The following is a 16,339-nucleotide window of genomic DNA, read 5'->3' on the forward strand; positions in this document are numbered from 1 at the left end:
ATTCATCCTCTCACAGTTCTGGACTCTTAAAGTCCAAAATAAAGACGTCAGCAGGGCCACCCTGCCTCTGAAACCTGCAGGGGAGAATCCTTCCTTGCCCCTTCGCAGCTTCTGGTGGTAGCTGTCAACCCTTGACATTTGTTGGCTTGCAGCTGTATCACTCCGATCTCTGCTTCTGTCATCACTTGGCATTCTCCCCTGTGTGTCTGTCTCTTCACATGAGACTTTCGTCTTCTTATAGGGACACCAGTCATGTTAGGTTAGAGACCACCCTAATGATCTCATTTTAACTTGATTGCGTCTGCTAAGACCCTATATCCAAATAAGGTCACTTTCACAGGTACTAGGGATCAGGACTTCAACATATCTTTTTGGGGGACAAAATTCAACCCATAATAAGTATCCTCTTCTTTTTCTTTATCCTTTCATTATTTTATTCTGTTCTATATTCTATAGTTTATTCCTTATTCTATTCTATACTATATGTCCACACTCAAAAATCCCACCCCCTCCAAACTCTTTCCCATATTTATTTTCACTGGAATTATTTCCATTATCCATACTCAAGTGACCAAAGTAAAATTTGAAATTTATAAGACTAACCAAAAATGAAAAGATTTGGAAATGCTCTGTTCAGTGGCATCTAGCCTAAGATGCGGCCTAAACAATTTAGTTTGACCTTATCCATACTGTTCATCCTTTCTGAACCTCAGTTTCTTCATGTGTAAAATGACCTCTCAACTTCCCAGCTTGGAAAGTAATAACATATGTGAAAAAACTCGGGTAGCCAACATTTCTGACGCAGAGGTCTTTGATTAGGGGTGGAGATTCAGACAGCCTGAGACAAGCCCTACTGTTTGGCACACTGGGATCTGTGGATAAACTGTGGTACATCCTCATTTCTCTATCGGAGCAGATGTATCAACAATCTCTCTGTCTTGCTGTTTTTGGCTCAAACTTCAAGGTTTTCTCAAACCCAATGTCTGAAGCAACCTCCAAAGAATGGAGGAACTGTGGAAACAGCAGTTTGAAAGAGCCTACTAGGCAAACAGTCAAGTTCAATCTGTAGGTCTGGTCATTGTTTCTGTTGCATATCAAAGGACGCCTATTTTTCATCTCCATATGATGTTGCCAAAGAGGTAATAATAATGAAGTGTCATACTGTAAAGGAACAGCCCTACATCAAATGCATGTCCTCCTTTGATCCAGCTGAACCAGATGATAGTTATTTTGCTGTCAAGAGAGCAATGACAAAAGGCCAGCCAAGGCTGCAACATTTTAGCTGGGTGTGTGTCAATGGAGGACAGATGCGTTTGCCTGTTCTAACGGGAGGCTAAAAAAGCTTAGTGTCATTTGCTCAGAATCCAGATGTAGCCACTGGTACTCAAAAGTCAGTTTATAGGAATGAAGCTCCTGAGGTGTGAGGAAGATTAAAGTGTCTTCATTTTTTACCTTTAGTCTGTGGAATAATACCCTAAAGGTAGGAAGCTAAGTGGATGGATAGAAACATTACTTCCTGTTCATTCGCATCTGCTTTGAATGAACGCTAGTTTTTGAGCTACCTTGGGAAAAAGCTCTCTCTCTCTCCTTTATTCTCTTTCTTTTCATATATACATATGAAAATACATATACATATACATATATATATATTTCTTTTTTTTAAGAAACATTTTGCTAGCATGCAATCAGATAACTTGAGTTGTGGTTTATTTCAAGGTGAAATTAAAAATTGCAAAAAAGATGGAACACCACTAAGCTTGATAATGTCAATTTAGTAAATTTTATCCTTGTGTTTAATCTCGCTTGATAACAAGTACTTAGGAATTTTACCTGCCTACTGTAATGGCTTTCCAAACACTGTCAAGTGACCTATCTCCTACAGGTGTTAGAAAATTTGACCTCAGACCAGGAATGAGAATTGTCATGAAGACAAACGCCCTATGTATCTGCAGCAAGGACCCTGTCTGCCTTTTAATGACCAGATTTAGACTTTGCCAGAGAAGCAGTGGTTGGGTGACCTCAAATTTTTGAGGGAATCCCATTTCTGAGCCAGATAGTCCTGGTTTTCTGGTGATAGTAAGTCCATCTCAGCTTCCTGGACTCCTTGATAAGTGTCTGTGACATTCTCATTTAAGAGGGATGAGACTAAAACTCATTTGACTTCACCACCTAGAATAAGGGCATTCACTCAGTTTGCTTTATGCAAAAAAAAAAAAAAAAAAAAAAAAGAACTTTAGCAAACTACCAAACAATCCATTCCTGAATTTCCTACAATATTCCTCAGTTTGGGATGAGGACCAGCTTCCCAGGATTGGTCTCATTTGTCCAGCTCTTCTGGGTCTCTCAAAACAAATTGTTTCACATAGTCTGGAAATAAAGTCAAAACTTCTTAAAAGGATTTATGGGACCCTCCATATTTTGGCATCTGCTTAATTCTCCAGCCTTTTAGCCACATTCAACTACTCACTCACCTCTGAGCCTTTACAAAACCTATGACCTCTTTAGAGAATGGTCTTTTCCCGCTGACTCTTTTTCCCTGCCCTCCTTCCTAGCCACCACCAGGGTAACTCTTGGTCATCACTGCAGAGTGGGGCAGAGGTCAAGAGCCAAAGGTAGCCAACCTGACTTTACACCCTGGCTCTGCCACTTACTACCCATATTAGGTTTGGGCAAGTTACCTCACTTCTTATGCTTCTGTTTCTTCACTATAAGCTAGGGATAAATTACAGTGCCGACCTCAAGGGATTGTTAAAGTATTCATTAACTAATTTAGGTAATGTATGTAAAGCATGTAGAACTGTGTCTGGCTCAATGAGGGTCAGCTAATATTATTGTGATTCAGATTTTAGCTTAGCTGTTACATTCCTCGGGGACCACTCAGTCCTGGTTTAGTGACCCTGCGTGCATCCTAATTGTACCCTGTGCTTGTCCTTATCACATCACTTATCACACAGTATTGTAACACGGGAAAGAATTCTAAACTGAGGCGAGCTAGAGCAGCTCTCTTTGTAGGTATTTAACACTGTCACCACAGAGTAATTATACTTCATCTCTGTGCACTCTCTCCTGTATTGAATATTCAAATCAATTAAAGAACATCCCTTAAATTCCCAAACCACAGCCTTCGAATATACCACATAAAAAGTTTAGTTTTCAAAGGAGGACAAGATGAAACCATGTCTGTGAAACATCCCATTCTTTCCTACTGGGCCCACAGAACTTCTTTTCACATGCTAATTCACTACAGTGAGTCAGGAAGCTGTTTCATTTCTGTGGCATGTTTCACGTGCTTTTACCAAGTTTCTCTACACGGAAAGGCTAGGATGCCTTGTGGAGTTCATTATGATGGATTTCTACCCCTGTCATAGATGTTTCCAGCTCTGCCTCACACTTGGTGATAAATATCCAGATGTATATAACACACAGACAGGCATATACGTCTCATCTTTTACTACCTTTACACATGTTTTACCACTGCTTCTAATACTATTGTCACATCCTAGAAATGTCATAGGATACGCGCAAAATCTAGTAAATTACTGCCTTCCAGGCCCCGAACTTCCTGGGAGTCAAGAGCCTGGGAGGCTTGACTGTGTCTGAACACGTAAGAGGAACCCAGGATAAAGATGACACATTCAGCCACTCTTCTGAATACTTTCAGACAGGGAGGAGTGAAGTTTGGTGTAGATCAAACATCTGGGGAAACTGATGGAATTTTGCATTTGCCATCCATATGTTTCTAGGTACTGCCCCAGTTTCCTTAATCTCGTTTTGTCTCCTTGACATCAAAAGAGCTGATCTGCTGAATTTTTCATTTGATCTTACTCTCTACTCCCAAGCTTCTGCCTGTTCCACCTAACTGTTAACTCTCTAAACAGTTCTGATACTACAATCCACATGTGAGTGAGCACTAAGTAGTACATGGATATAACATAGCGTGGCAGAAAATTGGCAGTTTTACCTCATTAGCCATAACTTCAGGGATATTTGGTTTTTGGAGACAAAGATGTCATCATAAAGAGCTGTTGAGCAACGTTCAATTGTCTTTAAGTTCATACCCAATGTAGAGAGTTTTTTTCTTCCAGCTAAATCCAGGCAAATCAATAAAACTCTCCTCAGTGACCATAACTGTGAGGCATTTGTATATTCATCCATATATTTATCAAACACTGATTCAGTCCTACTATATATACCAGGCATTCTGCTAAGCGCAAGAGATATGTTATTAATGAAGGCATTGGTATGGACTTAGAGGAATCATGTTTACACATAACTGCCATATACTGTTGTTATAGACCGAATTGTGTCCCCCATATTTAATATATTGAAACTTGATACTTCAGAATGTGACTGTATTTAGATAGAGCCTTTAAAAAGGTGATTACATTACAATAAGGCCATTATGATTGGCCTTAATCCATCTGATTGATGTCCTTGCAAGAAGAGGAATTTTGGACATGCAAAGGAACACCAGGGGCATGCAAACACAGGGATGACCATGTGAAGAGGCAGCAAGAGGACAGTCATCTGCAAGCCAATGAAAGAGGGCTCAAAAGAAACCAAACCTGCCAGCACCCTGGTCTTGGACTTCTAGCCTCCAGAACTGTGAGAAAATAAATTTCTGTTGTTTAAGCCCCCTAGGCTGGTATTATGTTAAGGTGGCCATAGCAAACTAATACAACTGTTGATAAGCACGTGGTCCTATGTGAGTACAGAGAAGGGGAACCCGAATTGGTTGGGATTAGAGGTAGGTTTTCAAGAAAAACAGGAGAAGGTTAAACTTCAGCTAAATGTTAAAGCGTATTTTTATAAGCAGCATGTACAATTTATAAAAGCGTTTTCTATCAGGCTTTCAGGATTGCAGAATCCATTCACATTGAGTGAGAGTCCAGCATTTGCATCGGCCTTTGCTGCTTAAATATATGAAAACAGAAATCTCTGGAACAGTCGTTTTCAATCTCTTTAAAGGGATGTCCAATCTTGTTTTAAACTGACATTATACACAGAAAATAGATTTAAAAATTCTCCCAATGAAGTGGGTATTTGGGTCTAGGGCCCAGCCATTTATCCTTACCTGCTAAAATAATTCACAAGGCATCTTTAGATATCTCAAGAATCTAAGGAAAGCTGTTTATCTAGATAGCACAGCGCAGAAAATTCTCCATGCCAAGGATTGCATTCAGCTCAATTGTAGACAGAGACTAAAATCTCTTTGCACAGAACAGATCTTTTCTCATGTCAGAAATGAGATGTAGAGATAATTCAGACCAAAGAAACAAAAGAAGTACCTGAGGGAGAAAAAAGCCACTCACTGCCCATGTTGGGCCAAGGGTTTTGCCAATATCCTTTTCACTTCCTGGTTTTGCCCTAGAATATGTTCCTATAAGAGTGAGTTTTGAGTAAAGCTTGAACGGAGAATGAGTTTTCAGATATGTTAGAAGTGGAAGTGGGAGTTCCAGTTGGGGAAATGGGTACCCCAGATGATTGGGAATGATTCCAGTTGGGGAAATGGGTACCCCAGATGATTGGGAATGATTGAAGAGTGTGAAGAAACAAAGGATTGTGATATAAATTAGCTTAGAGGTCATATGCATGTAGATCTTTAAAAGGAGACATGGATAACTTGAGTAAATAAAGCATCAGTTAGTAGAGACCCTCAGAATCTAGACTGAGGATTTTTCATATCAATTTGAGATATTGTTTATTCCCTATTTGGATCTTGGACATTTTCCTGGGCATTCCTGGAAAGTATTTTTCTCCTCTCCTCTGGTTGTCTGGTTTTGCCCTGACCTTTACATTTTGTATAAAGCCTGACTCCAGATGGCCTATGGATTCTGATACGAAATCTCCTTAGAAGCTTGGGTTATGTGTTCCTGTCCCTATTCTAATTTGAGTACCAATTAGTTGCCTTGACCATGAGCTTTTCTGCAAGTTTTATTCACTCCTCTACTTGGATCTCTTTTATCTATTGACTTCTAATAGGCCTCATCTCTCCTCACCCCCAATTCTCCCTTGAAGAGAAGGGATTGCTCATACGGATGGTCAAGTGCAAGATTATTAATGGGTTTTGGTGCTAAGGAGGGGCATTTTTTTTTTTTTAAAGATTTTATTTTTTCCTTTTTCTCCCCAAAGCCCCCCGGTACATAGTTGTGTATTCTTCGTTGTGGGTTCTTCTAGTTGTGGCATGTGGGACGCTGCCTCAGCGTGGTTTGATGAGCCGTGTCATGTCCGTGCCCAGGATTCGAACCAACGAAACACTGGGCCGCCTGCAGCGGAGCGCGCGAACTTAACCACTCGGCCACGGGGCCAGCCCCAAAGGAGGGGCACTTTTAATGGAATGAATGGAAGGGTTAAAAGTTCAGACTTTTATCTAGTGTGTTCTCTTTCTTTGAGATTTTTCCCTTGAGATTCGCAATCTCTCTTGAATTCTACAGTCCATCTCCCATGCAACTATGGGAGACATACCTTCCCTGGAAAGGCCCAGGATAAAGAAGCCAAAAATATTGGTAAGGGCCTTGACTCTCTTCATAGTGTAAGCAGAAAGTGTCCCAGTTCAAAAGAAGCCTACATTATTAATGGGGAAAAACCCTTCAGTTAACAATAAAGAACACACATTTGTCTCAAACTTTGTATCTCTTCATGTAAACTGATTGTGACTGGGTGGTAAACAGCTGGTTGAGAATCTTGATTGCTGGCATAATATCATCTCTACATCACTAGTAACTATTATTGCAGGTTCCAAGAAAGACAGAGGCAACTCCTAATAGAAAATGATTCTGCTACTGAGCACAGGCTAATGTGAAAGGAGGGAGAGGAGACAAAGATGGAAGTAAGCTGACGCAGCTAGGATGTATCATGAACAGCAGAAGGGTTGAGATGGTAGAAATGGGGAGGGAGGGAGGAGCTTCTCCAGAAACCACTGTGAAGAACTTCCAAATTCCCAGGCTGCTCCTCTGAGAATAGAGAATTTGAAACAGAATCTTGGCAGAGTATGGTGATTGGGAAACTATGATCATTCTGACCAGTTCCATGTTCTACTGCTGCTCCAGTTTGGCAGTGAGCTTTCTGACTCAGTGGAGAGTTGATTACACACTGAAAACTTGGCCTCAGTTTGTCTCCTCCAAGGACCCCTGGAATGCTCAGTTAATCAGCAGACTGGTCATCAAGGGTCACTTGACATTTTGAAAATGTGTTTTAGATACCTGGGCAAGTCTGTTGATACATTCTTTCAGTGTCCCTACAGAGTTGGAATGACCCATGACCAACGGGATGTATCAGGCACCACCTCCAAACATGGAACTGCTTTATTCGGGAGCCCAGACCAGAGCACAATGAGCTCCTCTCTATCTTGCTGTCTGACTCAGAGGTGGAGGAAACTGGAAACATCAGGACGGTGTGGATTGCAGGCTTGAGAATCAGACACTCTGGGAGCCTAAAAACCAATAGGACGAGAACAAAGCGGTTCAGCGCACTAGGGCAGCCTCCTAGCACCAGAAAATCATGTAGCAGCTAAAGACTTTGTCTCATCGTCACCTGAAGACTGTCTGGAAAGAAAGCAAGCAATTGTCCCATTGTCAAAGTGCATTGCTATTATTAGGGATATTCTTTTCTTTTTTTATTTGATTGAGGTCATATTGGCTTTTAACGTTGTATAAATTTCAGGTGTACATTATTCTATTTCAGTTCCTGTATAGACTGCATTGTGTTCAGCACCAATAGTCTAGTTTTTATCCATCACCAGACCTGTGTGCCCCTTTACCCCTTGTCCCCTTCCTCTTCTCTGGTAACCACCAATCTGTCTTCCTTATCTTTGTTTATCTTCCACATATGAGTGAAATCATACGGTATTTGTCTTTCTCTCTGACTTATTGTGCTTAGCACAATACCCTCAAGGTGCATCCACATTGTTTCAAATGGCACGGTTTTGTCTTTTTTAAGGCTGAATGGTATTCAATTGTATACCTATATCACATCTTCTTTATCTATTCATCCATTGGCAGTCACTTGGGTTGCTTCCACATCTTGGCTACTGTGAATAATGCATAGGGGTACACATATATTTTTGAATTATTGATTTCATGTTCTTTGGATAAATACCCAGTAATGTAATAGCTGGATCATACAGTATTTCTACTTTTAATTTTTTGAGAAATCACCATACTGCTTTTCACGGTGGCTGCACCCGTTTGCATTCCCACCAGCAGTTTATGAAGGTTCCCTTTTCTCCACATCCTCTCTAATACTTATTTCTTGTCTTATTAACTATAGCCATTCTAAGTGTAAGGTGATATCGCATTGTAGTTTTGATTTGCATTTCCCCATAGCTAGTGATGTTGTATATCTTTTCACTTGCCTGTTGGCCATCTGTATATCTTCTTTGGGAAAATGTCTGTTCATTTATGAACATTCTTAGGGTGGCTAGAACACAAGGCTTCTCCTTGGGCTTGAGTCCAATAACACCCCTCCCCAAACACACACACGTCCATCTATGGACACAATATTATTCTGTGAAATCAAGTAAAAATGGACATAAGTCTTAAAGAAAAAAAACAAGACTAAACAGGAGAGGGATATGAGAATAAGGCCTTTGTTACCAATTTTTAATTGCAGATAGAGAGTATGAAGTTTGTGTGTTGGTTGAATGAACATAAAATTACGGGTAGTTTTTTCTTCTTTTTTAAAGGAAGTTGGTGGAGTCAGTCATTCTTCCCTTTCACATGTCTTCCTACTAGGATCCATCTTCCTGTGTCCCACCAACACCCATGCTACCTTCTTACCCCTCACCCACCCAACGCAACACACACGCAGGACCCAGGGCAAGCCCACTCTTTTATATTTTTTTATTTTTATTTATTTATTTTTTTTTTTAAGGAAGATTAGCCCTGAGCTAACATCTGCTGCCAATCCTCCTCTTTTTGCTGAGGAAGACTGGCCCTGAGCTAGCATCCGTGCCCATCTTCCTCTAATTTATATGTGGGACACCTGCCACAGCATGGCTTGACAAGCGGTGCCATGTCCACACTTGGGATCCGAACCAGCAAATCCCGGGCCACCGAAGCGGAACTTGAGTACTTAACTGTTGCACCACTGGGCCAGCCCCCGACTCTTTTATAGAGATTTCTTCAACTTTTTATCTAACTCTTTATTTAACTCTTTTTATCTCTAGTGTCTACATAATTCCTGGCACAGAATAATAAATAATACGATAATAATAGCTAACAAGAAGCACTGTGTTAAGGGCTTAATAGGAAATGTATCTTTTGATTCTGATCAAGTAGAAGCAGGTATTATTAACACTCCCATTTTAAAGATGAGGAAACTAAGGTTTAGAGAGATTAATTTGCCCGAGATGATGTGGTAGGAAGTGGAACTAGTTGTGAATTCAGGTCATCTGACACCAGAATCTGCTTGCAACCATTTTTTTATGATTCAGGAGTAGTTTTTACTCACCCAAATTGATCTACAGTTTCAATATAATCTCTACCCAAAGCCTACAGGTTCTTTCATAGAAGTTAACAAGCTGATCCTAAAACTTATGTGGAAACGCAAGGGACTTAATATAGCCCAAATAATCAGGAAAAGGAAGAAAAAAATCAGAGGACTTACACTTCTTGTTTACAAAACTTATTATAAAGCTTCAGTACTTAATTTTTTTAATTTGATTTTTGACAGTGATGCCAAGGCAATTCAATAGGAAAGGTTAGCTTTTCAAAAATGGTGCTGGGAAAATTGGATATCCATGGGCAACAAGATGAATTTAGGCCTTTACCTCGTATCATACACAAAAATTAAATCAATGTATACTAAACCTAAATGCAAGAGTTAAAACTCTAAGGCTTTTAGAAAAAAGCCTAAGAGAATATCTTTGTGACCTTAGGTTAGAGAAAGATTTCTTAGCTGCAACACCAAATGCATAATCCATTAAGAAAAAATTGATAAATTGGACTCAATAAAAATTAAAATTTTTGTACTTTGAAAGACACGATTAAGAAAATGAAAAGATAAGCCAAAGACTGGCGAAAATATTTGCAAATCAGATATCTGATAAAGAACTTGTATTTAGAACATACAAAAAGCTCTTACCACATGACAATAAAGAGACAACCCAATTCAAAATGGGCAAAATACTCGAATAGACATCTTGCCAAAGAAGATATTTATATGGCCAATAAGTACATGAAAAGAGACTCAAAATCATTCATCAGGATGAAAATTAAAATGAGATATCACTCCATATCCACTAGAATAGGGAATAACGAGTGCTGGTGAGGAGGCGGAGAAACTAGAATGTTCATATATTATTGCTGAGAACATGAGTGGTGCAGCCACTTTGAAAAACAGTTTGGCAATTTCTTACAAATTTAAACATAAATTTATTCTAAGTCTTTGCGTGGACATCTCTTACATGGATACCTAGGAGTAAAATTGCTAGGTCCTTGGGTATCCAAAGTATCTATGGAAGAAAAATGAAATATATGTCCACAGAAAGACTCACACGTGACTTTTCACAGCAGCATTATTCATCATAGCCAAACACTGGAAACTGAGGAATGGGGAGGAAAAGTTGTGTATTCCCACAATGGAATACTATTCAGCAAAAAAAGGAATGAAATATTGCCAACGTGGAAGAATCTCAAGAACGTTATGCTAAATGGAAATAGCTGGATGCAAAAGACCACATATTTTATAATTCCATTCACATGAAATGTCTAGAAAAGACAAATCTATAGAGATAGAAAATAGATTAGTGGTTTTCTAGGCTTGGAGATAAAATCAAGGAGTGACTGCATACGGATATGAGGCACCTTTTTGGAGTGATGGAAACATTTTAAAATTAGATTGTGGTGATGGTTGCACAACTCTGTAAATTTACTAAAGGTGATTGAATTTTACACTTGAAACGGGTAAAATTCATGGTTTATAAATTATACACCCAATAAAGCTATTAAAAGAAAAAAGAAATGGGTTTCAAATGGGTAGATGAATAAATCTTCAGGCCTTTAACTTTAGCTTGCTTTTTTGGTCTGTTATTCATTTCTTGGTTTTGCTTCTTTCTTTCTCTGGCCTAGAATCCATCATCCATTTCTTGAGACATCACTCTCAGTAGAACCAGTGCTCCAACTTTCCTGCATTTTACCACTCAGCAAAGCTTGGATTATGGACAAATTGAACCACCTACATTCTCCACTCCATTTCAGCTGCTGACACGGTGTGACATACTGTTGTCGATAAATAATCAGGTTATCTGATCTCGAACATGCTCTTAGCAAGGTTTGCCGATTTTAGTGCATATCTTTTATGGAGCCTTTTTCTGATTCTTCTTAGAGGATATTCTACAACTCGATTCTTCTTCTCAAAACTCTAACATCTATTTTACAGAAAAAGCAGATGCTATCCAGTGTGAACTCTCTTACCTTCTTGTCCTCATAAAGACAGTGATATATTCATTTCTAACAACTGTTGTCACCCCACGCGTCCCAACTTGAGCTTGACAGTGTTCCTCCTCTCTTCAAACCCTGAAAACTCTTAACTCTGCATCTAAATATTTACATGCTTTTTTGTTTGTTTTTGCAGGCAGACCCTTAGGTGCTGGCAGAATATGGAGAGAGTGACACAAACGAATGCATTGGAGCCAGAAAGTTTCTGATGTTCAATATCAGCTGGACTTCTATCATTGCTAAGTATTCCCTCAAATTTACTCCATCTCCTATTTTCCACAAGAGCTATCACAAATATTTACCCCCATCCTTACCCCTAAAACCTTTAAATGGCTTTATTTCTCTCACATCCTTGGAAACTTAACTACAGCTTCATCCATCCTTCATTTTTTCTAATATTCACTCCTATTATGGACTGAATTGTGTTCCCCCAAAATTTATATGTCGAAGCCCCAACACTCAATGTGACTGTATTTGGAGAAAGGGCATTTAAGGACGTAAAGTAATGGAGGATTAGAGGGTGGACCTCTAGTCCAATAGGACTGGTGTCCTTATGGAAGAGACACCAGGGATGTATGCTCAGAGGAAAGGCCATGTGAGCACACAGGGAGAAGGCAGCCATCTGCAAGCCAAGGAGAGAGGCCTCAGAAGAAAGCAAACCTGCAGACACCTTGATCTTGGACTTCCAGCCTCCAGAACCATGAGAAAAGAAATTCCTGTTGTTTAAGCCACCAGATCTGTGCTATTTTGTTGTGGCGGCCCAGTCAGACTAAGACAATCCCTCTTGTTCATCCATCGTATCCTCTACTATGCTTTGGATTCCAATCTTTCCAGGTCTTCAAGGATTTCGCTCTATCAAATGTTCTCTTGTCTTCATCTTTAATCTCCCTATAGCTTTTATCTCTGTCCCATAGTAAAGACAAAACAACATTGATCCAGTGTTCTCCTCTTTCACCAGGTAGCTCCTCTTTCTTTCACAGGTTTTGGAACAAGGAACTCCCTCTCATTCTTCGGAGAACACACTTCCCACTCTCTGAGCCCCGTGGGGCAGAGATTCCTTTTCTTTTTTTTTGTTAGTAGCAGAGCATGGAACTCGGCCAAAATGTTACATTTCTTTGTTTCCCTTGCAGCTATTAAGTTCTGGCCCCGTGAGATAGAAGCGAAACTGTTGTGTGGAGACTTCTGAGAAATTTTCTTAAAGAGAAGGTGTGTGTGTCCTTTTCCTCTTTTTACTTCTTATCATCTGAAATTTGGACTCTTATATGCTTTCCCCAGGTAGTTTTAGGACTCTGTTTACCCTATCTTTCCATGACACTTTGCACAGGCTTTCATTATAATTATCACATTGAATTATAGTTTATTTTTATATATGAATTCTCACCGGGCTACTGGCATCTTTTCATTTTTGTATTCTTCACGTTTATCAGTGAGCCCAGCACATAACAGGCATTCAATATATACTTTTTGAATGAATAAATAAATATCTGAATGATTTCTGTGGGTAGCTTTGGATTTAATTATAAACCTTGAGCTTCGTTTATCTAAATTCAGTCAGTCAGTCAGCCATCCTTGCACATAGTGTGTGGGGCACATATTAGAATGTCCTGTGCTAAGAACAGTGCAGGATAAGAGAGGGATCCAAAGCTATTGCTGCATAGGAGACAAGAGAGTGCACGTGCCAAGCAACCATAACACAGAGTACAAGGTGAGAAATGACATAACAGAGGTACAGAGGAAGACTGTGTGAGTTCAGAGGCCGAAGAGAGAGGTCTTTCATTTAAAGGATCAGGGAAGTCTGGATGGAGGATCTGGCATTAAATGGGGCTTTGAAGGTGGGTGAGAACTGAATATGTGGAGTTGAAAAGGAGAGCATTCCAACAGGAGAAAATAGAGGACAAACTGAATCGTGGGAAGTTGTGATGCCATTACAAGGAAAACAGGGCACATACAGGGATGTGTTGGGGAATTAACGTTGCAAAGATAAATTGGGGTCCAGTTACAGGGAAATCTGGGTTCGCCTCCAGTGATGTGGGCAGCCACTGCAGATAATCTTTTGTGAGGCAAAGATGTCTCAGGTCTTGAGAACTTTCAGATAAATAACCAATCAGTAGAATCGTCAGTCTTTTTGATTTTAGTTGACCTAATCATGATTTTTAAAACCTCAATTTTCCACACAGGAAAGGGGAGTGCTGAATTTTCTTAGCGGCATCAAGTTGCATTCTTTCTGATTCATGGGAGGTCATCCAGTATTAGTGAAATGTCAGGCTAGATCCCCAGACTGCTCAGAGCCTAATTCCAATTGATGATTTCAAGGATGAGCCATAGCTGCCATTACACTAATCTCCAGAGATGAGGTCCCAGTTTAGTGGGAGATTTGAAGATACTTTATCAAAGCAGCAAAGTTATGGCATGTTCATACCACAATTATAACGCTTGGGTATAAGCAGATGCTTCTGAAGAGGATGATCGGAACTTCCTTATTCAGAATACTGACAATGATACAGCTTTGTAGTTAGGTGGGCCTGGGGCCAAACCCTAGCTCTGCATCCCCCAATAGTGATGAGACTCTCAACAAGTTATTTCTTCGAGCTTCAGCTTCCTTCTCTGCGAAATAGTGGCTTATAATTTTCGTTCATGGTATTGACAGTGCTTCTCCAACTACCCTTGGTAAAGGTCCAGTTTTTGGGGGCTTTTTTAAGTTTAAATCTGTTTCAGATGATTACTTTAAAAATTACAATAAAAATGAATTACGAATGGTCTCTGACTTACGATGACTTGATTTATCATTTTTCAACTTTACGATGGTGTGAAAGCAAAGCACATTCAGTAGAAACTGTACTCCAAATTTTGAATGATCGTTTGCTGGGCTAGTGCTATGCAGTACAATACTTTCTGGCAATGTGGAGCAGTGGCAGCGAGCCACAGCTTCCAGTCAGCCGCCCAATCATGAGGGTAAATGACCGATACACTCACAACCAGTCTGTACCCAGACCACACCTGTTTTTCACTTTCAGTATGGTATTCAATAAATTACATAAGATATTCAACATTTTATTATAAAATAGACTTTGTGTTAGATGATTTTGCCCAACTGTAGGCTCATGTCAGTGTTCTGAGCACGTTTACGGTAGGCTAGGCTAAGCTATGATGTTCGGTAGGTGAGGTATACTACATGCATTTTCGACTTACGATATTTTCAACTTATGATGAGTTTATCAGGATGTAATGTCATTGTGAGTACAGGAAAATCTGTACTAGAAATAGAAAATTAAAAACAAAACATGAAATACAAGCTTCATTTTTTTTGTTGTTATTGGATTCCATAAGCGTAAGTCTGCTTGTAGGTCTAGAAGCAACGAAAGATGATGGGGGTAGGTCTTGAGGAAGCTCCGAGTCTCTTGCAAGCACTTTAGGAGAGGCCATGACAGGTTATTTAGACAAAGAAGTCACTACCTCAGACAGAGAGGAAGAGCGGCTCCTTTTGGCAAAGAAAGACACACCAGATTTAGGGTTCAAGGTTTCCAGCTAGATCAAAATCTGTTCACATGTCTCTATCCCAAGTTTTAGGACCATATTTCTTTTTCAACTAGTGCTCTAACTTTAACATAAGAGAACCTGTGAGACTGGGAATTACATTTGTATTATAATCCAGCCACTCACAGAATTAGACCTTTGGTTTGGTTTTCGGAAAACCTGGCTCTGCAGTTATAGGAGATGAGGGTTTCTTTTGGGTCGTTATTCTACTTTCTTTCCTTTTGCAGATCCTTAGTTGGGAATTTAAGGTCCTGAACTCATGATTTTCTTTCTCCATGTTCTCCAGTGCACTTAGAAGCAAGCAAGCAACAACATACTCTCCACTTTTATTAAAACGATCTGTAGGAGTAAGTAGTTAATTGTTCAAAGCCTTGCCTTCCATAAGCACTTGATTACAAGTGTCTATTGGTGGCAACATAAGTGCTATTTTGGCACTGCATCCCGTGAACTATCAGTGTCCACTTTACCTCTTGGGAAAGTTTATTAATGCCATTAAATCTGACTAGATCATAGAACCAGTTAAAGATAACTCAGAACCAATTCAGAGAATCCATTTAAAGTCTATTTCAGTCAGATTCTATCACAGAGATTTAACCACTAGGAAACTGTGGGGTATGTGTGTGTGTGTGTTTGACCTTATGCAGTTTGAGGAGTGATTTAATATCACTATAAAGTCTCTTTAAAGCATTGCTTTTGAGGTAGGAGTTTGATGTCAGCTGAGCAGAGAGTTGGGAAGATCGACGTGCAGTGGAGGAGAGTAAGGACAACCTGAAATCCACAAATATGAGTTGGAACCCACAGACAGACTGGAATGTGTGCTGGTCTCTCATCATCGTCAGTTCTCCACTAGATACAGGTCTCTTGCAGAAAAACCTGGGACTGTTTGTCACAGAGATAAATACACATCTGGCCCGGCGGTCGTAGAACATTCGTTGGGAGGTGGAATAGCCATCCCACACCAATGACTGTCCCACACCAACAAGGGGAGTCAGGTGATAGTGACAATGCCCATGAGATGCAACAGCACCTGGTGCCCCTGCACTGACCTTCCAAGTATAAAAGCAACATGGCTGCAGCTTCACTGTTGCCTTCCCAGTTGTGTGTGAAGTGTCTCTCTCGGCCCACACTCTGAACTGTGCAAAAAAAGAAATGTAGTTTCAGCTTATTTAAGATGACACAGTAGGGAGAAACCAGATCATAGAAGACCTTTGGGCCACGAAAGAAAAGAGGAATGAAAAGTCACTGATGGAATGACATGCTCTGATGTTTTTCAAAGATCAGTCTGGTAGAAAGTGGGATATAGGAGAGCAGGAGCAGAGAAGGAACCAGTTAAGAGTGTATTGTGTGAGATGATGGTGACCTTGCTT

General features: G+C 40.0%; 1 long non-coding RNA gene across 1 annotated transcript in view; it reads right to left on the reverse strand.

The window, feature by feature from the left end:
- The window catches only part of LOC123280529 (uncharacterized), a 29,501-nt gene extending 13,395 nt beyond the window's left edge, over positions 1-16,106 (reverse strand). Inside the window, exon 1 of the long non-coding RNA XR_006519467.2 lies at positions 16,019-16,106. This is a non-coding gene — a long non-coding RNA (uncharacterized lncRNA). The remainder of the gene's footprint in view (positions 1-16,018) is intronic.
- Positions 16,107-16,339: the final 233 nt, after the last annotated feature.

This window comes from Equus asinus, chromosome 25 (assembly GCF_041296235.1).
Source record: "Equus asinus isolate D_3611 breed Donkey chromosome 25, EquAss-T2T_v2, whole genome shotgun sequence".
Lineage (NCBI taxonomy): Eukaryota > Metazoa > Chordata > Mammalia > Perissodactyla > Equidae > Equus > Equus asinus.